The sequence below is a fragment of the Delphinus delphis genome, chromosome 11 (genome assembly GCF_949987515.2).
Source record: "Delphinus delphis chromosome 11, mDelDel1.2, whole genome shotgun sequence".
In the NCBI taxonomy this organism is placed as follows: Eukaryota; Metazoa; Chordata; class Mammalia; order Artiodactyla; family Delphinidae; genus Delphinus; species Delphinus delphis.
This window is the reverse complement of record NC_082693.1, coordinates 10,916,432-10,939,101: the sequence shown is the minus strand read 5'-3', so window position 1 is coordinate 10,939,101 and position 22,670 is coordinate 10,916,432.

The window sequence follows — 22,670 nt, the reverse complement described above, 5'->3', positions numbered from 1 at the left end:
TTCATGTCACAAAGCCAGGAGCTGCACCTGCGTCTCTGGGACCCCCCCCCCCCCCAGTTACTGGTGTTGATGGTAGCTTTGGGAAAGGGCAGGACCCAAAGCTGATGACCTTTCAGGTGTCTGTCCCTTTAGTCCTTCGCAGGGCGTGAAAATTCACTCAAACTTGGAGCTCGTTTTCTGGGCATAATTGGACTGAAGAGAGAATTACACGTCTCATTTTCCATTTCCACTTGTAACCTGAGTTGCAGCAGGTTCAGAAGCACTTTCTGAGGGCCACCTTCCTGCCCTCGTGTGGACTGGGAGTTGTTTGATGCTATGCCGGAAATACCAGGGCAGGTAACAGCTGTCCAGGGCAGCGCCAGGAAAGCCAGAGCCACATCGCGGCTGCCTTCGGCGGTGACTGTGCCCGCCCCAGGGTGAGGGAGGAGCCTGGATGCCACCATACCTGTGACTTCCCGAGTGTCCTCAGGGAGTCCGGCCACAGGTCAGCCCTGAGCCCATCCTCAGGCTATGCCCTTCAGACCACAGCACCTCGAGAGCCCCTGGTCATCACCTGGGCAGAGAGGGAGTGACAGGAAGTCTAAGCCCCCGGGCTGTGGCTCCAGCTCCCTCCTTGTATCAAGAGGCGCGTAGTCTCAGAGATCTGCCAGGAGCGAAGCCTCAGGGGAAGCGGCCCCAGGAATGGGAGTTTGCTGGGCTGCCGGCTGCTCTTAGATAAGGATGTTACCTGTTTCCAGAGGGGACATTTTTTTTTTTTTGAAAAACAAAAACATGCCTGCCTGAAACCTCAGTCTTATACGGAACAGTCTTTGTAGTTACCGCCCAATGTCATTGTCACACTTGAATTGTCGTTGATCATTTTCTTTTGAAATCAAGGGCTATTTTAATGTTCCCTTTGGCTGTGACGTAGGACCATCTGAAAATCAGAGACTAGGCCATGATGCTGCCTCTGCCTGAAATGTGCTCTTAATGCTTCCACAGCTTCACTCGAACAGCATGACTACACCTAATTTGGCCTCTTTGTCATGCTTGTGCCCCTGCCCAACACACATCTCACACACACACACACACACACACACACACACACACTCTCTCTCACTCACTCACTCCTAACAACTAGATCCCACAGTGCCACTGTCAGTCATATTACGGAGGAGCAGGGCTGCGTTCTCGGTAGATGAAAGTGTTCATTTGGAACCGGATGGACATAATTACAGTTTCTCGAGCCAGTGTTTTCGCTTTGCCCTTCCTAGCCTGTGGATCGCTGACACCTCAAGGTCTGACAGAACATCCAGGCTTTATGTGAAGGGAGCATTTCTTTGTAATGGAATGACCACGTGGTTGTCCTACTGCCTGTCCCTGCTGAGCCCTGTGGAATCCATGTGGTCCTCTGATGTCCCATTAGTGGATCAGTGCTAAGAGGATGGAGATGTAGAAGCCAGGCTCTCCAAGGACAAACAGGCTTGCTGCTCAGATAACTACGTCTCCATGGGTACCCACATCTCCTCTTGACAACACCATGCGCGGGGGTGGAGAGGTCTGTCCTCAGTGGGACGGAAATGGCAAACATACCTTGGGAGATTCAATCATTTTTCTTCTCCCAGGGTCAAGAGCAGAGAAGATAGCAAGACTTCACGTCAGCAGGAAGCAAAGAGGCTAGAGAGGCATCCAGACAAAACTCTTACTAAGACATAAAATAGCAAAAATACCCTTTCTTTCATGCGAACGCAACTGGAAGACAACCAGGGCACTTACAGCCGTGTTTTCCCTCTTTCACTCATCATCTTACATTCTCATTCTCAGGCGAGGGGTCTCAAGGTGTCCTGTGTTCTAAGTCAGCTCCGAGCAGCTCACCCTCCAAACACCCGCACCCACGCACACACACGTTGTTAGAATGAGAAGTTGAGAGAGCACAGAGCTTGCACGTGTGCGTGGTGTTTAATGTTTTCAAACCAGAGCCCAACACGCCTCGTACAGTCAGCCCGGCTGCATTTTAACGAAGGAGGATACATCCTGCTGCACATAACTGTGTACTTAGGATCCCAGAAAAGAGAACAACCTTGTGACTGTGACTCCTCCTGGGACTCCTGGGCACTGTCAGTGATCAGGGCAAGTACGTTGGTTGTGTCTCGGTAGCAGGCACGAGAAATGGGGGTACATAGACATTGGAGGAGTCATTCTTGAGCATTCGTAGCTTAACTGCCATGTCAAATGGTCCTGAGCTACGGCAGTTTCTCAGCCTGACTCTGCTACCCATGCTTGGAGAAGGATAGAGTTGTCCAGGGTCACCAGCAGCCCACTTAGACCTCCGCCACAACCATCCCTGTGAATGGCTTCCTTTGGCATGGAAATACGGTCGTCTTTTAATTTTAAAGAGGAAAATGTTGAAGCATGGCAAAATTTGCTGAGCAGTCAGAACTGAGGTTGTACAGGAGATTCTTGGCGGAACCAAAACTTGTCTGAATTTCCAACTCTCGGCCTAGCTCAGAAAACAGTGCTGCCTGAATTGTCCACCCCCGCTGTGTTCAGCATCTAATGGATAAAAGTCAGGAAAGCCAGGCAGCTAGTTTATGGTTTACCCAAATCTTTCCCATGAGAACCTGTCTTCTTCACAAAGCCACACACACACACACACACACACACACACAGAGTCCACATTAGTCTACAGAGACCAGTCAAAGGGGTAAGAACAAAAAACTTAAAAACGAGAAAGGAATAGAAGAGTTTCTATAATGAAGAAGAGTTGAAGGCTAAATAACAAAAACGGTTTTGAATTTTGTGGGGCGACACATTGTGAATAATTTTTTATCATTAAAAAATTTGTATGTAGCATGTAACCCACTCAAATAAAAAGCTCAAGGAAAACTGAGACAGAGGATCTCTTCCAGAGTGTTCCATGGGGAAGGGAGACTTCAAGAATCTGTGCGAGAAAGTCATGGTACTCTGAAGGTATCAGTGGTTTTAATCAGCTCACAGTGAAGAGGGCAACCTCAAGACAGAGCCTTTTAGTTTCTTCTGGGTAACTTAGTCAAGTTCAAACACAGCAAGCTTGATGCCAGTTTGAAGGCGTGAGTTAGTTCTGGAAGCCTACATAGAAATATAAGGAAGTTCACGCATGCAAGGAATTCCAGGAGGAAGAGATTATCCCTTGTAATAATTATTGCTGCCTAAAGCCCAGAGGCAGGGCAGCATGGACGTTGCAAAGACTAATAAAGGTCTCCTGAGAATTCTTACGAAACCTTCATTTCACCCCAAGATTATAGCGGTAAAATCATTACGCACCCAAGGGCCAGGGAATCCTGCCACCATCTTCTTTTGCAATCCACCTGTTCACTGATGAATGATTTAAGATCAGGAAGTAATCATCAATCTTTCCAAAGAGGATAGTCTTTAATTTCTCCCACAGAACAGATTTTGGTTCATGTACAGAGCACACTGCTTACCAAGAGCAGTGAAAGAGGTCTAAGTGTCCTAGTTTAATGTAGAAAAAATTTTTTTTCATTTCATTGGTCCCTCCTGCCCCAGGGGAAAGATAGGAGAAGAAATAGGAAGTTGGAAAAGTAATAGCTGCTTGGGGCAGTGGAGGGTGGTGGTCTTCTGTAACATCGATTGCACAGTGTGGTCATTCCCAGAGCCTGGCTCAGGACCCTCGCTCGGGAGAGAATAGGGGCAGAGGAAGGAGGTGAGTTTTATTCTCACGTACGGGGCTGCTGTAGCAGAAGGTACTCGAGCCCTCCCTAAGCTCAAAGTTTAGAATCAAGCCAATGACAAATATCCACTCCTTTCTGTTCCCCATAGGCCACCTGAAATCATGATGGTGTTACAGGAAGCTAAGAGAGAGGGGCGGGGGCTGTCCCATCTTCAGTCCATGGGAACGTCATCCTTCACAGGCGTGTCACTACAGATGCTTGGTCCTGATGCTCCTTCATGAGGAGTAACAGGGCCAACAGCTGATGAGCATTCGGAACATCTTAGTGCCTGGGATGGCCATTCCGTGCTCTACTGCAGCTCTATTCACTGAAGCGGGGAGGGGAATAAAAGGATTCATGGGGACCCTAAGGGCAAGAAATAACAGAGAATTATTTAATCAAAACTACAGAGCTTTTGTGCTTAGTATTAAAGATTATGGTAGAAATGAAAAAGCCAACCCTTCAGTACAGCTGCCAAAAAGTTAGCTCATAGAGAAAGATAGGAAGCATTACAAGGGCAAAGTTTTCCAAAGAAAATCCATGCGTGCACGAGACTGGAGTTCTAAGCCGAGAGCACAAGCAAGATGCGGGTAGCTTCCCATTGGGAGTAGATTTTATTGGGCCCGGGTGCTAGGTGTCCCGTGGAAAAGCAGCGGAGGGGAGAGTCCATTTCAGAGTCGAGGGCTCTGCTGGGCAGCAGCCTCCACAATGAGTTTAAACTCCTTCTCTCGGAGGCCGGGGGCAGGATGTAATTTCCTCTGGTAGCGTGGTTTTGATTTCTCCTCAAGCCAGGCTTGTCCATCTGGTCATGGGCACCTGGGCAGCTCACACTTTTCGTTGGCCTCTTGCTTTCTGTAGCTAACATGAAAGAATTACCCACGTGGTAATTCAGGTAGGTGGGTAAAGTCCAGTGAGTGGAAAGATGAATGAGACCAAGAACAAAACTGTGATCTTCTGGGGCTGTCATCATCACTTTTTGGTTTCCTTTGTTTCGTTTTCATTTTCTTTGCCCCATTGTGGGGAAATCTACTTGGTCATCGCCCATCAAACATCCTACAGGCAGAGTTTGGTATGGAAATTCACACAGAACGAACAGAATCAGCATATGTCCTCTAATCCCATCGTTTGGGGGAGCTTGTTCTCTCTTCCAGAGCCGTCTCTTCTTTGGGGCACTTGTTCTCGCTCCTGCCCAGCAGCCATGATTCCAAAACCAATTCCAGTGGTTGGTACTGAACAAGAAGAATGATGGCTAGGATAGGAAATAGACCAAAATACCTATGTTTTTAGCTGTGGTGAGGTGGCTTTTATCATGGAACCTTCCAGGTTTCTTACGTGGAAACTCTTCCTCACCTCTCAGCCTTCTTGGTGGCTCTCCTGGTTCCTCTTCATGGATTTGGTTCCCCCCCGCCCCCCCGCCTCAAGGAGGGATGTAGTCCTTAAGCCGTGTTATTATCTAAACTCTTAGATCGTTAAAAGAAACCATTGGTAATTTCTCATGGGTTTTTTTGTTTGTTTGTTTGTTTGTTAACTTGGGAAGATGGAGAAGTTTTAAAAGGAGAATGATAAGCAAACACGAAGGGCCTACTACCAGATGCTTCAACTCAAGGTCGAATGCTGGGAAAGTGTGTGCCTGTTCCGGTGATAACCTGTGGTTCACCTAGTGGAGAGGGGGTGTGTTCTTGAGTATCAGGCGACCTCCTTGAGAGTGTGCACCGGGGCTTTGGTTGAGGTGCCTGTCGTGTGCACAGAGGCGTTCTGTGGCTGTCATCATCTTCTCTCTTTTCTAGTGTCTCAAAGCACAAGCCCTGTGAGACGGGGGATGCTTGCGTTCCAGTCTGAAGGTGCTGGGGATATGACACTCTCCTCAGCTCTCTTTGGCCTGGCGGCCCCAGACTTTCTAAATATCTCACCCAATGAGCTGTTGTACGTTATTTTATTAATCGTTAACATTGTCCCTCTATTGGGATGAGAGAGAGAAGGTGAACTAGGAAACAGACATGGTGACAAGGGGACAAAAACCTTTCTTCTGAAAATTGCTCTTTACTGAGCTGAGAAAAATTCAAAAGCAAGGAAAGGAGAAATCAGGGTAGAATGGTTTGGGGGTGAGGAGGCAGTGACACCGACACCCAGATGCTCTGGTTTATTCCATAAGAGATTTGCGCAGCAGGGGAAGCTGGGCAGGTATTGATCGTTCAGGAAAAACGGTGACGCTGACTTGAGAAAGGGGCGTAGGCTTGCTTCCAGGTAGACCTTGGTAAGCACTGCACCTTAACTCTTCCAAAATGTGTCCACAGATCTTTAGGGCAGCTCCTCTCCAACGATTTCCGTTCTCCAGTCAAAAGTGTTCTGAGTAGAAGAACTGTAGCCCCATTATGACTACATTTACTTAAATGGGGAAGGCAGAGGGTGCTGTGGGAAAAAAGTACATCAGGGAAATAGAATTTAGCTGGGGCTTTTCTCAACTTTGGATCACAAAGTTGTCACCTCTGAGAGAGAAAATCTTTTAAATAAAATTATATCTGCCCGTCCCCCGAGAACACACCAGGTTTCTAATCTGGTTACTCTTTACTTCGGGAAGGAAATTGGTAGATTTGATTACAAATAGGCATTTTTTACAGATTGATTTAATCCCGAGTCTTACACATATTAACATGGAATTAACTGACTCAGACATGATCTTTTAAGCTATAATATTATTGAAAGGCAGTAGATCATATGTTGTAAGCAAACCAGAAAGGCTGAAAAATGTTAAATATCGTTCCAAATATTGAGTCTCTATACATTCTGCTGGACCCACAAGGGATTTAAGAGTTAGGCAACAGCAAGAGAGCCTTTGAGACTCAAGGAAATTGTTTTCTTAATTATTAAAAAACATAATGAACCCAAGGGCAATTCTTAAATCAGAAAGGAAAGCTCCACTCTTGTCATTTACAGATTTGTTAAAGTTTAGAATAGATAACCAGATTTTTGTTTTTGACTGAAACTCTTCTTTGAGGGAGACTTGGCCTGCAGTGTAGGAGCGTGTTTTGGAGTGATTGTTTATTCGTGCACTGATATTTATGGAATGGAACCCCCGGGCCAGGGATACAAAAGAGAAGAATGCGATGTCCATGCCCTTGTGAAGCTTACATATTGATGAGAGGAAATCGGCAAAAAATCAATAAATATATTTCATGTCAGACACTTCAAAGTGCAGTGGAGAAAAATGAGGCAGATTGAGGGGGGTAGTGGTGATGCAGTGGACATGGGCCTGCTACTTTTTATAGGGTGGACAGGAAAAGTTTCTATGAGAAGGTGACAGTTGAGCAAAGGCGTAAAAGGAAACAAGGGAGTGAGACTAGGAGTTGTCTTTGTGAAGGGTTTTTCAGGCGAAGAGAAAGCAATCACAAAGGCCCTGAGGTCAAACTACATGTTGGACATATTTGAGGAAGAGCCAGGAGGCCAATGAGTGAGGAGGTGAGTGTGGCAGATGAGGTCAGAGAGATGGCATTGGCCCACGGGCCTTATAGGCCATTGTAAGGCCTTTTTACCAAGAGCAAGATGAGAAATCACTAGAAGGGTCTGAGTAGAGAGTGATAGGAACCGATTTCCATTTCAAAAGCAGCACTGTGACCACTGTGTTGGGAATACACTGTGAGAGGGTAGGCAAGGGAAGGAGCAGCAAGACTACTTAGGAGCCTGTGGCCTCCTTCCAGGTAAGAGATGTAGTGGCTTGGGCCACGGTGTCCGTGAAGATGGTGAGAAGTGGCTGGATTCCAGAAATACTCTGAAGGGTTTGCTGAGGAATTAGGTATTGAGTGAGAGAAAAGAAAGAATCAAGAATGATCCTAGAATTTTTGGCCTCGGCTACTGTAAGTTTGGAGTCACCATTAATAAGATGGGAATCCTGGAGGTGAAGGAGACTGGGAAAGATTTCCTTCTAGTAAGGCTAAAATGTCCATCAGACGTCCAAGTGGAAATGCTGATTAGACTGTTGGCTCTATGAACCTGGAGTTCAGGCAAGAGGTAGAGCCTGAAGATATAAATTTGGAATTCAGAGACATTTGGTTGGTATCTGAAACCATGAGACTAGATCTAGGAGTGAGTACAGACGGAAGAGTCCCTCGGCCTGAGCCCTGGGTGGGTGGGGGGGTTGTTCAAAGCCCCAGGAGATGGGGAGAAACTAGCACTGAGGAGTGGCCAGGAGTGGCCTCCATGGCAACAGGGAGGTCGTCCTTTTCATGACCTGGAAAACAGCTGATTCAGTGAACTGGGTGGGGGGGGGGCAATAGCATGGTCAGGGTGGGTTCAAGAAAGAGTTGGAGAAGAGGAAGTGGAAACAATATGAAAAGGCACTCTTTTGCAGTAAAGGGAACATAGAATAATAGTAGATGGTAAAGGATGTGAGGTCCAAGGAGGTTATTTTTTTAAAAGATGGAAGAAATAACATTCTGTTTCACGCTGACCAGAAAGATCCAGTAAAGAGGGGAAATTGCTGATCCTTAAGGAGAGGGGATCATTGCTGGAGTGATGTCTTCGACGAAGTGAGAGGGAACAGGATCCAGGGCACAAGTGGAGGGACTGGCGTTAGGATCCTAACCAGGTTGTTATGGTAACAGAAGGGAGAGGGTGGGGCACAGGTGCAAGGGGATTGGTAGATGTGATGCTGGGAATACGTCTTTTCGGACTGATAATTTTGTAGTGAATTACAAAGGGAGTTCATCAACCAATAGTGAGTGTTGGGGAATGGGTATTGGAGGTTTGGGAGGAAAAGAAGGCCTGAATTACTCATACTGCCATACAGCAGAAGAGTGAGGAGGGAAAGTGACTGTAAGAGGCGTCCTAGGTGGCACGAAGGACTTACTTGAGATGCTTCCAGTCGTGAGTTTAAAAGTAACTTAAGAATCTTCTTCGGCTGCATTCAGCTGCTCGGCTAGAGCGGAGAGTCAGATGTAAACAGAGCTGGGGGTTAGCCAGGTAAATGCAATGAGGGCAGCACGAGAAACACAGTCAAGGGCAACTGCAAAGCGGTGATTATGGTTGGCCCTGGAATCTAAGCTGGGTGAGGGGAAAAGTGAGGCTTTTTTAGGGAATCAGGAATAATGAAGTGTGGTAGGGGGAGGGGATCGAGATGCAGACTGGGGCGCCTGAATTACTGAGTCAGTCGCCAGAAAGAGCGATCTGGGAAGTAGGAGCTGGGTCAGAGAGTGTGATGCTTGAGGCTTCGATTACACAGAGGTTGGAGTTACTGGTCGGGGGTCTGGGGGGGGCGGGTGGGACTGCCTTTAGGTGGAGGAAAAGGTTATGGAAGGAGCGGAGGCCAAGGCACTGAGCGCAACTCGGGTGCCTCTTCTTCAGTCCTGATGTTTGGGGTTCTTTGATGTTCACTAGAAACTCCATTGCCATCTGCGGTAAGCCGCAGCCTGTTTTTATAGGTGTCAGCGAATGTGATCGTGGCTTGAGGCCGCACTTTGACTCTCGCCCTGGAAAGAACACATTTTCCCAGTAAATCTCGTCCTTTCTATTTCAAGGCTCCCATCGAAGTCAGTTTCCTTGGGGGACTCATAACTCTTTGTTCACCTTTCTCCTCATTTACCTTGTAAACAAAATCAAAGTAAAAGGATTGGAAAGCAGCTTTGCTTCTGCCCGGTTCTGCTATATGAAAGTTTTCTCTGACTGATCGTATTCATTTAGTATTTTCTTTTGCGACAGAGAGGAACGTAAGGAAATGATCGGTAGTCTTTAAAAGCTCTGGATGAGAGGTTTAGAAGAGCAGGAGAGGGTTAGGAAGAAAAGGACTTTGAGTGGGGCTGCATGAAAAAGGGACACGTGAGGGCTTTTAGGGAGGGCTGAAAAAAATCAGAAATTTGACCAAGGGAGGCAGGGGGAAAAAATGCACTTGCATCAGCATTTAGAGATTTAGCAAGAGCAACCTAGAGCCTGCCCCCAGGAATAGTCCACATGCTTCTGACACAGATGGCGTGCTCATTCTATTTTATATCCTGTGCCCTTAAAAAAAAAAAAAAACTCTCATAATTTGAAAAGAGTTAGAAGTTGTCCAACCATTTCGGGTGCACTAGTTCTCCAAGCTGCTGCAGAATCTTGAACAAGGCATGCATTTCATCACACCACGGCTACCACTGGTTCAGTTTCTCTGTCCCCCAGTAAAGGGACCCCCGAGCTTAGTCACATCCTGCCTGGCATTTTCCCCAGAAGATTCTCTTGTGTTCACCCTGGCTTGTCTAATGCCACGTCCTGAGTTCCTGTATTGGAGGGACATCGTGACCAACCCAAGGGGATATACTGGGCTTTCTGCGCCGAAGACTAAGGGACTAAGGAAGGAAGAAGGAAGCAAGGGAGGCAAGCCAGGGATGGGTTTGTCATGCCCTCTGTTTGCTTTCTGAAGCCTGGGAACGAAACCTTTCAAAGGTGAGCAGGAAACAACATGGCTTCCATTGCCTCAGGTTTTTCCCTAGTTCAGGTTGCATCCCACACCTGGTTAAGTGGGTGTACCTGTTTGTTAAGGGAATTTGTAGGAGGGGGGCAGGGGGCAAATCTCCGTAGGAGCTTTGTTACCCAATGACCATCCCAACATTAATATTTCAGTGTAGCTGGAAACGTTTGAAGGCCCTAGACGGCATGTTACAGTGGAGATCAGAAAAGGGACAAGATAGGGCAATGCGCTCTCGTCCCGAAGGGCCAATCTCTTTCGTCCACTTGACAGAAGCCAAAACTCCAGCACTGTCATCATTACACTGTGCCGCAGTGACTGGCACATGCGTGTGTGTGCCTGTGAGTGTGTGCGTGCACGCATACGTGTGTGAGCGTGAGGGGGTGATGGTGGAAACCACAAAATACGAATCCACCACAGGGTTGGGTTGCAAACTCAGAGCCGCACCCCTCCCGAGGCACCATGGCACAGAGGACACGTCTCTAGCTTTCCCAGTGTGGTACCCTCCCCAGGGAAAACACAGAGGACTCAGGCTCGCCTTGACTCTGTGAGGCCCAGATCCCATTCCCGTCCCTGGGGCCGGCTCTTCTTCCTCTTGACTCTCAGATCCCCAGTCCATCCACCTCCAAGTTCTTTTTTTGTTTGTTTGTTTTGTTTTTGTTTTCTGTAAATATATATTTCTTATTTCGGACGTGTAGGGATCAACTGAGATTCTGGAGTGGGGGGAGAGGGCGGATGACTGGGTCTTTTTATTTTTTTCCTTTCTCTCTTGGATTTTGGTGTTTGAACTTGAAAAAAAATAATTACAAGTATATATATAAGCAAATGACTTACCTTGAAAAAAAGAAATAAGTTGATTTCATTCTTTTGATTTATCTTGTTTCTCATGGGGGTTGGGGGGGGGTCTTTTGGGTGGAGGGCTTTTTTGTGAGCTGTATAGATTTCCAGTTTGGACTTGTTCAAATGATGCAGGAACAAAAATTAAAATGAATTAAAAAAAAAAGACACAACATAAAAACAAGAAAAACTTTGTGATGTATAAAAGCTGTAAATAGTCAAAGATTCTTTCTCTTTTCTAATGGCAAATTATTTCTGTCACTTTATATTCAAAAAATAAAGAAACCTACCATAAATTATCAGGGTTAAAAAATCCAGAATCAGAGTGGTTTTGTGTGTGTGTGTGTTTTGTTTTGTTTTGTTTTGTTTTTTGGTCTTTGTGCTTTCTTTACTGTTTACTATGACTTGGAAAAGCTTGTTATAACAAGGTGCCGTTCGGAAAAAATTCCTTTCCCAATCGGTTTCTAACTGTCAGTGGTAGTCTGGACTGGTGAATCCAGTTAAGTTAGGAGGCTGTTTCTGCCAGCTGATGCTGAAGATGTTGGTAATACTGAAAATGATGTTGGTAAGGGGTTGAGAGGAGACTAAATAATTATGATCTTAAAGCAACTTTTTAGTTTCCATAAGATTCTTTCTTACTACATGATACCTGTCATCTACTTTTCTTTTCAGCATGGAAAATTTTAAACATATTCAAAAGTAAACAGAATGGTATAATGAACCTCTGTGTATCCATCATCCAGCTTCAATAATTATCAACTTATGCCAGTCTGGTTTCAGTCATATCCCTGTCCATTTCCCTCTTCTATATTATTTTGAAGCAAAGTCCATAATGGTATCATTTAATCTGTAAATATCTCACTAACGTATCTCTAATAATTAAGGACTCTATTTTAGAGTAACCACAATACCATCATGACATCCAAATTTCCCAGTATTCCTTGATAACAGATATCTAGTTACTGTTCCAATTTCTTGCCTCAAATATAACACTGTTTTACAGTTGGGTGTTTCTTTTTTTCATCACAAGCCAAATAAAGTCCACACAATTGGTTGCTACTCCTCAAATTTCTTTTGAACCTATAGTTTCACGTCTCAACTTATTTTTTGAAATGTATTTGTTAGAGACGTGGAGTCTTTTATCCTGTAAATGTTCCCACAGTTAGATTTTGCTGGTGGCATCCCCATGGTCACAACTGACATATTCCTCTATCCTCTGTTTTCTTTAAATTGTTAACTGTCTTTCTTACTCTTTAATGCATTTTTCTTCCATTGTGTAGAGTTATCAGGAAAGCTAACTAACCCTCATTTTAACCAATGTGTGGTGCATTGAAAAGAATTAGCTGCTCGCATACCTCCAGGTGGCCAACAGTAATGTGGCTCTAGTCACAAGGTGACCGAGCTCCTCTCACAGCCAAGACAAGAAACTGTACTTGGTCTAGCTCTTCAACCTGTCCTTTTTTTTTTTTTTTTTTTTGCGGTACGCGGGGCTCTCACTGTCGTGGTCTCTCTCGTTGTGGAGCACAGGCTCCGGACGCACAGGCTCAGCGGCCATGGCTCACGGGCCCAGCCCCTCCGCGGCATGTGGGATCTTCCCGGACCGGGGCACGAACCCGCGTCCCCTGCATCGGCAGGCAGACTCTCAACCACTGCGCCACCAGGGAAGCCCCAACCTGTTCTTTTGAGCTATTACATTTGCCTGAAAGGTCTTCTTTTTTCTCCTCTAGCCCCAGTTCTGTCATTGATTTTATATATATGTATGTATACACACACACACACACACACCACACACACTGGATGATTTCTCTTACTATAATTTCTAAATTATTCAAGTGAAAGGATATTTCTGATAATAAAAGAAAATAGCATAGATATATTTAGCTTTTCAGATGGAAATCATAAAGCACATTCCAGCATCACTTTAATAAGAGCCATGTGCTTCTCCTAGAATCCTAGTGCTAGAAAGTATTATACTATAGAGAGAATAGTTAGGAGAAACCCACCTTATGACTCAGGAGTCTCAGAGAGCTAACACAGGTGGCAAAGTCCTGGCTAGAAGCCAGCACTTCCGATCCTCGGTTCTGAGCATCTTCCAGGGTGACGTATTGTTTCTTTGTCTCGGAGGGATTCTCTGTGAGGGTTTCTCCTGTATTTTCCTCTGTTCTGAAACAAAAAGGTCTCCTATCTCCCTGATCACTCCTGAAAGTAGATGAGCTCTAACATAAAGCCCGAGTTCTTCCCAGATCTAGTTATTCTCTTCACTTCTGGAGGTATTTCACTGAAGCCCAAACTGTTCTTGGGCCATAAACTTGCTTTAAAAAGAATCTGAAAGTTATATAGTAGGTTTGATTTGAAAATATGACATTCATTTAAAAAAAAAGTTGGGGGAGATAAGATTTCCACCCCATTTTAAAGTGGTTTTAAATAATGAAAGCTTAAGAATAGGTATCAGAATTCTGGTGGGAGCCCCAGGTAAGGACATACTTAAAGCTTTGACCATGACCAGAGCACCTTAAAAAACCAAAGACTCAGGCTTCCCTGGTGGCGCAGTGGTTGAGAGTCCGCCTGCCGATGCAGGGGACACGGGTTCGTGCCCCGGTCCGGGAAGATCCCACGTGCCGCGGAGCGGCTGGGCCCGTGAGCCATGGCCGCTGAGCCTGCGCGTCCGGAGCCTGTGCTCCGCAACGGGAGAGGCCACAGCAGTGAGAGGCCTGCGTACCTCAAAAAACAAAACAAAACAAAAAACAAAAAAACCCCCAAAGACTCAACTGACAAGGTCACCCTGTAGGAATTCTCGAGACTGTGGCAGATGTCTGTTCTTCATACCACCTGCCTCACCCACCACCTGGGACCTCCTGAATTAATTATCTCAGAGCACCTGTGTTGTTCTTCACATCTCTGTGCCACCCTGCATTCCACTGTAAGGGAGAATCAGCAACAGCACTCTAATGATGGGCTGAAGGGCACCCAGGCATGTCCCCACCAGCCAACTGTCCCAGAAAGATGGGCTTCCCAGACTGACATCCTTTCTCGGCATTTTTCACTCAAACACCTGCCCTGATCATTTGGCTTGAATTCCCTTGTCCTTTCACAAACCCGAAATAATCCTTTTGAAATAAATTATTCTCAGGAAGCAACTTCCTGTAGAATTCTAGAATGATCAAAGAATGGGAAAGATGACCAGAAAGATCGTTCTGATACAGAGTCTGGAAGCCTGTTAAAAACGTATGCCAAAGCTGTCGTTTGTGGTCTTCGACAAATCACTGAACTTCAGCGGACTTCAGTTTTCTTTCCTCTAAGCCCAGATAGCCACCTTTCTGCCCTCCTCCAACACAGGTTACCTGGAGCAGTGGTTCTCTATTCCGGTTGCAGAGTGGCGTCATCTGGGGTGCTTTTAAAACACCGATGCCTTGGTCTCATCTCCCAAGGATTCTTGTTCAATTATTCTGGGCATATTCAGCCTGGGCATAGGGCATCGTAGAAGCTCTCCAGGTGATTTTAATATGCAGCAGTGTATTGGGGGCAAAGGAGGTCTCCTATTTGCTTCTAATTCAACTCTGTGCTGCAGCTGTTGCCTGTTCCCATTCTCAACCTCACTATGGACCACCACTCATGTCACATGTCATGGATGTCACCCTCTGGAACTCCTAGACCTCTTTTCTCCTCTACTGGAGCTGCAGAATAAACATAGGGAAGGCTCAATTGACTGTTACAATCCAGTTCTTTGATTTTGCGTACCACCACATCCATGGCCAGATAGAGATATACTGAGAAGTTACTCTACCTAAAGGAAATTCAACACATACATTTTAAATTCGGGATGCACATTAAATATGACTATGCCCATGATCACGGGAGGAAAGTCAAACAGTTAAACCTATTACAAGAGGTTGGTTTATGGATATACTATTATTCCTGGGTTTATTCCGAAATTTGCAATGACCTGTGATCCTCTAATGATTGAACACCTCTAGATAGTATCTGCTCTTGAGTTTTGTGCAGCTCCTATCAGTTTCCATTACCTGTCTCATCTTCGCAGGTAATTAAGTCTGCAACACTCTCCTTCCCTGCCACCTGCCCTCAACACACACACACATATACAAGTCTAATCTCCTAACTGCTGCAAGGTACTCAACAAAGTTGTAATTACGCCATGAAAATAGCATTCCTTCTTTCGGGGCAAAGCGGTAACAGTGTTTTGTTTTTCCTCACATCCTCAGTCTGTGTACCGAGGTCCCACCAATGACTAATAAAATGACCCACTACACGACCGTCTACAACATTTAAGTACACATACCCACAAAAGCTTTAAATGTCAAGTTTTTTTTTTCCTCTCTCTTTTGCTTCTTTTTGAGATTAAAGTTAATATTTGGATAGATCCTTCTTTTATTCCCAGTGCACATGGCAGTGTGAGTTTTATCCTATCCAAGAAACCTCCCAGACATCAGAGGAGAGGATATTTTTTTCCTTTTAGTTATACCTAAAAGAAACTGTCATTTAATGTGCTCCTATTGTATTCCAGGCCCTTTATTCATCATCTTATATAATCCTCTTAATAACTCCCATTTCACAAACATTGTTATTGAGGTTCAGAGAGATTCATCAACTTGCCCAAAGCCACACAGCTGTTGTGGGTAAAGAAGACAATTTAGATGATACAAACAAACTTTCTTAACACTTCACGGAATGGGCAGTCTCTATGCCCAGGGGTCCAGAGAACTGTAAAGTGGGGCGGAAGGCAGGGAGATTTTTATGGGATAAAGAATAAAGAATAGGAAGTAAGTATAGAGCCCAGAGTTGCCTTGGTGTTTGGACATTGGCTGGCTGGATATGCTATCAAGCAGAGCGTTTACAGGGACACTAACGTTATCTAAGTTCTGGCTTGCTGACATGGCACGCTGGGCAGAAGCAACTCCATCCTGAGCTTAGAAATGTATATCCACACAACTGAGTGAAAGATGAGCAGTTCAAAACCAGCAAAGCTGATCCCAGACGCCCCACTCTCACCGTTAAGTCAAAAAGTCTTACCGATCTATTAAAAGGAGTACACATTACGCTGCAGCCATTCTGGGAACAGAAGCATACTCCAGATAAACGGAAGGTCATGTTAACCTGTCTAGTAATGGCTTGGTGTTCGCTCACCTCCTTCTGATACTCAACAGTTAGTTACGTTTACTCACTTAGGCACCAATCTTGGCAAATCTTGCCCCTTCGGAGTCATTCTGAGAAAGTCACGCAGAAGTGGTCTTTGCAAGTGAAAATAGCCACTACTTCTATCATTATAAATACCATCTATTGAATACTTACTACTTACCAGCACTGTGCTAAATATTTCACGTGTATCATCTCATTTGCTCTTCCTAATAATGTTGGGACAGATCATATTTTTCTTTCCATCTCTCATTTTACAAAGAAGGAAACAGAAGCTCAGTGAGGTTACCTAATACGCCTGGAATTTCACAGGTGGAACAGATCCATCTAACCCCAGAACCTTTCCACTACAGAGCCTTTGAAGGTTTACAGTGCCCCTAAAACACATTATTTTTGTGGCAGCCTTACTTTTTGCCACTTTCTTCCTGCCAGAGGTTTTCAACTCTGGCCGCATATTAGAGTTACCCCATCAGATTTTGAAAATACAGATGCCAAATACTCAGTATTTTGTAAAAGTTCATGGGATGGTGCTAACCTGGGGCCAGGGTTGGGAACAAGTGATTTCATTTAATGCCAGCAAATAAATCAGGGTCACAAGATGGGGGAGAGGCTGGAACAAGTTTCTTCAGCCCAGTGAATGCAAAGAGGGTTCACGGCCTCTTTGGTTCAATATATAAAACCCAGAAATACTTTTTACCCCATATGCCCTCGGGGATGTGTCAGTTATTAAGTTTGGCCTCCAAGTTCCACGCACACCCTTCTTTGCTGCTTTGTGATTCTAGAGCTGGTCTCTGCGAGGTTCATTTCTCCTTTGCCAGCCATGCCATGTTAGGCTTTGCCAGTAGAGGGCGCTGGAGGGGCGTGGAGGGTTGGTGAAGGAAGAATTCTTTTGTTCAGTCAGCAAGCCAGCAGCACATCCTTGCACATCTGGCCCCCAAGGCTACACCACACCTGTGGGGTGGGCAGTTCCCAGGGTTCCAGAACAGCTTCCAGCCAGTTTCCTCATTGTTTCCTCAGCCAGGGCGTTGCTCCCTCTTGCCACAGTGGTTAAGTCTCAGCCTCGCAGGTTCTCCTTTAAGAGGAAAGTCTCTTGTCTGTTCACCCTCCCCTCGGTCCCAGGGATGGAAGCCCTTCTCTGCAGGGTTCTCTTTCACCCTTCCAGTAAACGATTACCCAGGAAACAATTCTTCAAGCTAAATTTTCCCCGTTTAGATGACTGCTGTGGTTTCTCTTTCTTTCCTGAAGCCTGACGGCTACACTGGGTTACGTCAAAAACTTGTGTGCAGCGTCCATCGCTCTCTTTATAACCAACCCTGCTGCCAGATCACAAAAGCTTTGCACAGGCTCCCCTGTGAAGCCTGGATAAGCATGTCCCTTTTATACAAATGACAGATGTTGTATTTCTGGAAACAGATCTCATGGGTGTTGTAGGAATAGGGGGATCTATCTCAATTGATGATTTTGGTTAACAAAAGACTCCGTGAGCTGCGGACTTCTTTGTGACAGTTAACACTGGATCTTTGCTCTGCTTCCACTGCGTTATCACAGTGGTAGGAGAATTCAAGTGAATTAATTTGCAAGCTACATATAATTAGGACACATGATTTCCTGACAACTTCATACAGAGGATATTTACATAAGATGAGTTACCTAATATATAATTTATAATTAGTTTTCTATGTGACTTAATAATAATTTATATAAGTAAATGCTTATCCTTTTATGTTTTATATTGATGCTGGTGATTGTGGTGGCAGTAGGGGAGAGATAAGGAAGTCTTAATCATTTTCTCTGTGTCTCTTTTTATTAGGGTAAACTTATTGGAAAATTTTCATAAAGCTGGTGTGCTCCGAATCAACAATGATCACAAAACTTGGGTGGGGACTCCCAGGCAAGGCTTGTGTGAAGATTCTAGGGGAAGAGCAGGGTTTCCACTGATTCCACTTATTTTTATTCATTCCTCCATTTATTGAGTGTCTACTATACACCAGACATTGTTCTGGAAGTTAAAGATGCAGCAGCTTGTAAAACAGAAAAAAGTTCTGCTCTCAAGGAACACCCATGCTAGTACTTAATTGGGCAGAGCCTTGGAAAATCATTCATGGCCCCAACGAACCTCGGGATTGACTTTCAGGCAGGACAACACTTGTGCCCACTGCATCTGGCCCAGCACATAGTTTGGAGGTAGATTCAGTCACTGGTCCCAGGAAGTGCTCTCTGTGCCTGGGGTACCAGCTCCAGTGCAAGAGTCTTTGTGTCTGGAACGGATGCCTTAATTCCTCTTCAGAGAAGGGGTTCTCTTCCACATAGACTCATTTTGCAGAATGCCTCCACAACAGATGATGAAAGCCATACCTGAATTGAAGTGAAAAATAGACACGGTCATAAATAAGAGTATAATGAACTCTAGAACCAGAGGTAGGGGTGGAGTGGGGGAGAGACGGAAAGAGGCAAACGACTTAGGAAGACAAATTGCTTCCATCCAGTTGTCTTTCTGAGTCTCACAACATCCCTGAGGGGTAAACAGGCAGAGAGTATTATTATGTTATAGAATGAGAAAACTGGGGGGAAAGGGACTTTTCCAAGGTAATGCAGTGAGTAAAAAGTGGGTCCCAGGTTTTCTAAGCCCAGTGTTCTCTCCATTGCACCAGGCTACTTTCATGATGATTGACATGGATAATTGCAGGAATTTTTTTTTTAATGTAACATAAGGTGATGAAGGATGATGAGGCAGAAGTGAAAGTAAAATGGAACCAAATATAGAGACAGATGCACACCCCTCCTTATGACTTTGATTAAGTCACTGTTGCAAAACCTTCACGTGAAGAAAACAACTTGGCAGATCCTTTGTAAACATTTACCAGCACGAACAGAATCATATGAACCCACAGAACTTGCGTTGGCTCTTACTTGCCAGCATGGCATCGTGGTGCTGGCATCTAACGGCAGAGGCCGCTGAGGAAATACCAGTGTGAGGGCTGCATCTTAGCCAGGTTTCTGCTTATCTACAACCTGATCGCCCCCGGAGCTGAGCCTGTCCTAGAGCCCCTGGTTGCCCAGTGTCACTCCCCCGCCATCCTGCTGAGTCAACAAGTACAGACGTTGTCCTAGGGGCAAAAACATGTGCCAGAGTTCTGCTCAGGCACTGCCTTGCTATATCCTCCTGGTATGTCAGGCTCTAAGCTATCTCTGCCCCGTCCTGTAGCATCTGTAGGGTGATGACCCCTCTCCCCCACATCAGTCTGCAGCCCACTGCCACTCTTATCTAAGTGGGAAAGAAAGATGAATAAGGGGGCCTCTAGGCTGCCTGCAACCACTCATGTCACCCTCACCAAACCCATCCTTGGCCAGTGAGATGCTCTCAAGGCACACAGATGGCCAAGGGGACTGAGAACATACACGGGCTCTAAGCATCAGAAGACGAAGCTCCGGGCTTTGTCTAGCATCGTCGCTCTGGCACCCTGCTGTCCCTTCCATGGCCTCTGAGCCATGGTGGCTTTGACCTTCCAGGGTAAACACTGGAGAAACAGGATTCAAAGGAGGGTTTGCACAAATGATTGACAGGAGGGGAACAGCAACGGTAACGACTCACTTGGGAGAGAGACCCTCCCAAGAGAGTTTGGGGAAAGGACTGAATGCTTCGCTACACAATTATGTAAGTCTTGGCAGAGGGAGAATAGAAGGAAACCAAATGTAGACACAGATGAACACCCTTCCCTGTGATTAAGGTGCCCTTCCCAGTAACAGAGCAGAACTGAACAAAACAAAAACACGGAAAGCCAAATCCTCCTCTCCTTTTCCACACAAAGGCGAATGGCAGACGTGGGTCAGGCCTCTGTTTGTTTTTTTTTTGCAGTACACGGGCCTCTCACTGTTGTGGCCTCTCCCGTTGCGGAGCACAGGCTCCGGACGCGCAGGCTCAGCGGCCATGGCTCACGGGCCCAGCCGCTCCACGGCATGTGGGATCTTCCCGGACCGGGGCACGAACCCATGTCCCCTGCATCAGCAGGCGGACTCTCAACCACTGCGCCACCAGGGAAGCCCCAGGCCTCTGTTTTTGATTTCCACCTCTGTCTTCCTTCTTAGTTCTTTTCTCTAACATGCCTCAGGCTTCACTCCATCTCCCTGGAGTGAGAATCCCCGGGAAGGAAGTTGACAGGCGTTCTCCACAGTGGCAGGGTCAGGCGGACCCAAGACCTCACAGGAATGCTTTGCAGGTTAGTGTCACCCTGCCTGCCCGCGAGGAGGTCAACCCAGCTCTCCCCTCGGAGTGCTCGCCCTTGGCGTCTTGTCTCCTAAAAGCAGAGGAAGCCGCAGCAGGGGCCTGGAGGCGCGGGACCCCGGGTGCCTCCCACGCTGGCTTCTCCCTGTGCAAGCTGGACCCTTGCTCCCTTCGTTCTACATTACCTTCCACATTGGCTCTGCCAGTTGGAGGAGAGCCCTGGTTTTCAGGCTCCAGTTCATACAATGTTTTCCGTCTTTTGCCATCTCCATCACAGAGGGCGGAAGCTTATTCCCTGGCATCACGTGGTCAAGTAATAGGCGTCCTCGGCTCTCATCACAGCAACTACAGCATCCCTTGGGGCCTGGGTCCCGGCAAGCGGCGATCAACCTATAATAACTCCCTAGTCTTTTCCCAATTACCCCAAACCAGTAGGTCCAACGCAGACTCCACGCTTAGTCTTTGCAATTTAGATGCCACAGGTAGCTTCCTGTTTGAATGGTTGAGAAAGGAAAATAACAACCTTGTTTTGCTCGTAGCCGCTGCAGTGGGTGTTCCAGTGTCCTGGGGCTTAATAGCCTGTGTCTCTCAGACATATTTAGTGCCCTTTCTCTCCTCTCACAAATGCAACCCCTTCCCGGGGGGAGCCTGGCGGGGCTGAACCATCTGCATGGGAACAGAACAGAGCCACAGCTGAGGGCCCAGGAGCTGCGCACAAAGAAATCAGGACAGCGGAAGCAGCGGCCACGGGAGCTGGAATCAAGCCTGATTCTGACATCCCTCCGCCCCCGCCCGCGCAATAAATAGCGCCTTCAGCGGAACAAGCCCTTTGTGTGGACCGACCAACGGTGTTTCCACCACAGCCCCTGTTAGGCCAGGAGTTCCTTGTGCACGACGAAACGTTGTCCTTAGACGTTCATGCTGCAGTTTGAGTTGGTGCAAATCAGCATCACCCAGTTCCAACAGAAGGAGAAACTGGAGCATCCCTGGTTCAGGGACGTGCCGAGGGGGCTCAGCTCAGCAGTGCTCCGGCCCTTACACTTTGCAGTAGATGTTCTGTTCCCAGCACGTTGCGGGGCAGCCCGCTCTGTGTAACTACATCTCAGGGTCTCCTTGTGCTGGCGGAGGGGATGGATGGGTGAACCTGACCTGTGGCTGACTCCAGGACCCCAGTCCTAAGGCTGCCTACTCAAAATAAGGTTGAACGGCCCGGAACTTTGAAAACAGACAAGATTGCATCCCCCTCTGCTTCTGGGAATTCTCCCTCCTTGTATTCCATTTCCATTCTCCTGTGCATTCGGGCTTAAAGCCTGGTTCATCTTCGACTCTGTGTCCGCACCCCGACGTGGGTCAGTTGCCATGTTCTGTCAAATCCGCTTCTGGAATGTGCCTAAAAGCCTCCTCTGCCGGCCGTCGTCCGGGTCTGGCCCTCCGGATCTCCCCGGGACAATGGCAGTGGTGTCCTGAGGGCTCCTCCCCCCGCTGAGAGCCCCTCCTGACAACCCCCGCTTCAAACCCGCTGGCTCGCCTTCCAGAACCGTGAGACCCACGCCGTTTCCCAGCCGAAGCCACCGCGGCTCCCCACTGCCTGCCAGTGAAGTGGGACCGCTCCCCTGACGTCATGGCCTGGCCTCTGTCTCTTGCCTCCTGCCTAGCGTTACGGTACACAGTCCGAGCTGAAGCCCACTGGGTTATTTCCTGTTCATCAGTCACACCCGGTACCGCCTGCTTTCGTGCAGATATTCCTATGCATACCCCCTGTTTAGGAAAAAGCCCTCTTGTGTGTCACCTCTCCTCTGCTCTGTCACTGAACACTTCCGTGACCGGACGTGTGGGTTCCCCCTTCCTCAAGCCAGCTGAGTGCTCTACAGTTCAACTCAGTTCTGATGCTATGACCTGGGGACAGCATCAGCTCCCGTAGGCTAAGGGCTCAGTCCCACAAGTCTGTCCCCTCCCTCCACTTCAGATGCCAATTGTAAGTCCAGGTTGTCACTTATGCTTCTAACTGACCAGCTATAAATCAGAGGTTCCCTCGTCTGGTTCAGTTAATTTGCTAGGGTGGCTCACAGAACTCAGGAGCAGTTTACTTACCAGATCACCAGTTTATGATAAAAGGATACAACTCAGGAGCAGCCGGATGGAAGAGATGCACAGGGCAAGAGGCCACTGTCCCAGCGCCTCCGCCTGTTCACCAAGCACCGTTGTTTAGGGTTTTTATGGAGGCTGCTTTTTTTTTTTTTTTTTTTTGCCATGTACGCGGGCCGCTCACTGTTGTGGCCTCTCCCGTTGCGGGGCACAGGCTCCGGACGCGCAGGCTCAGCGGCCATGGCTCACGGGCCCA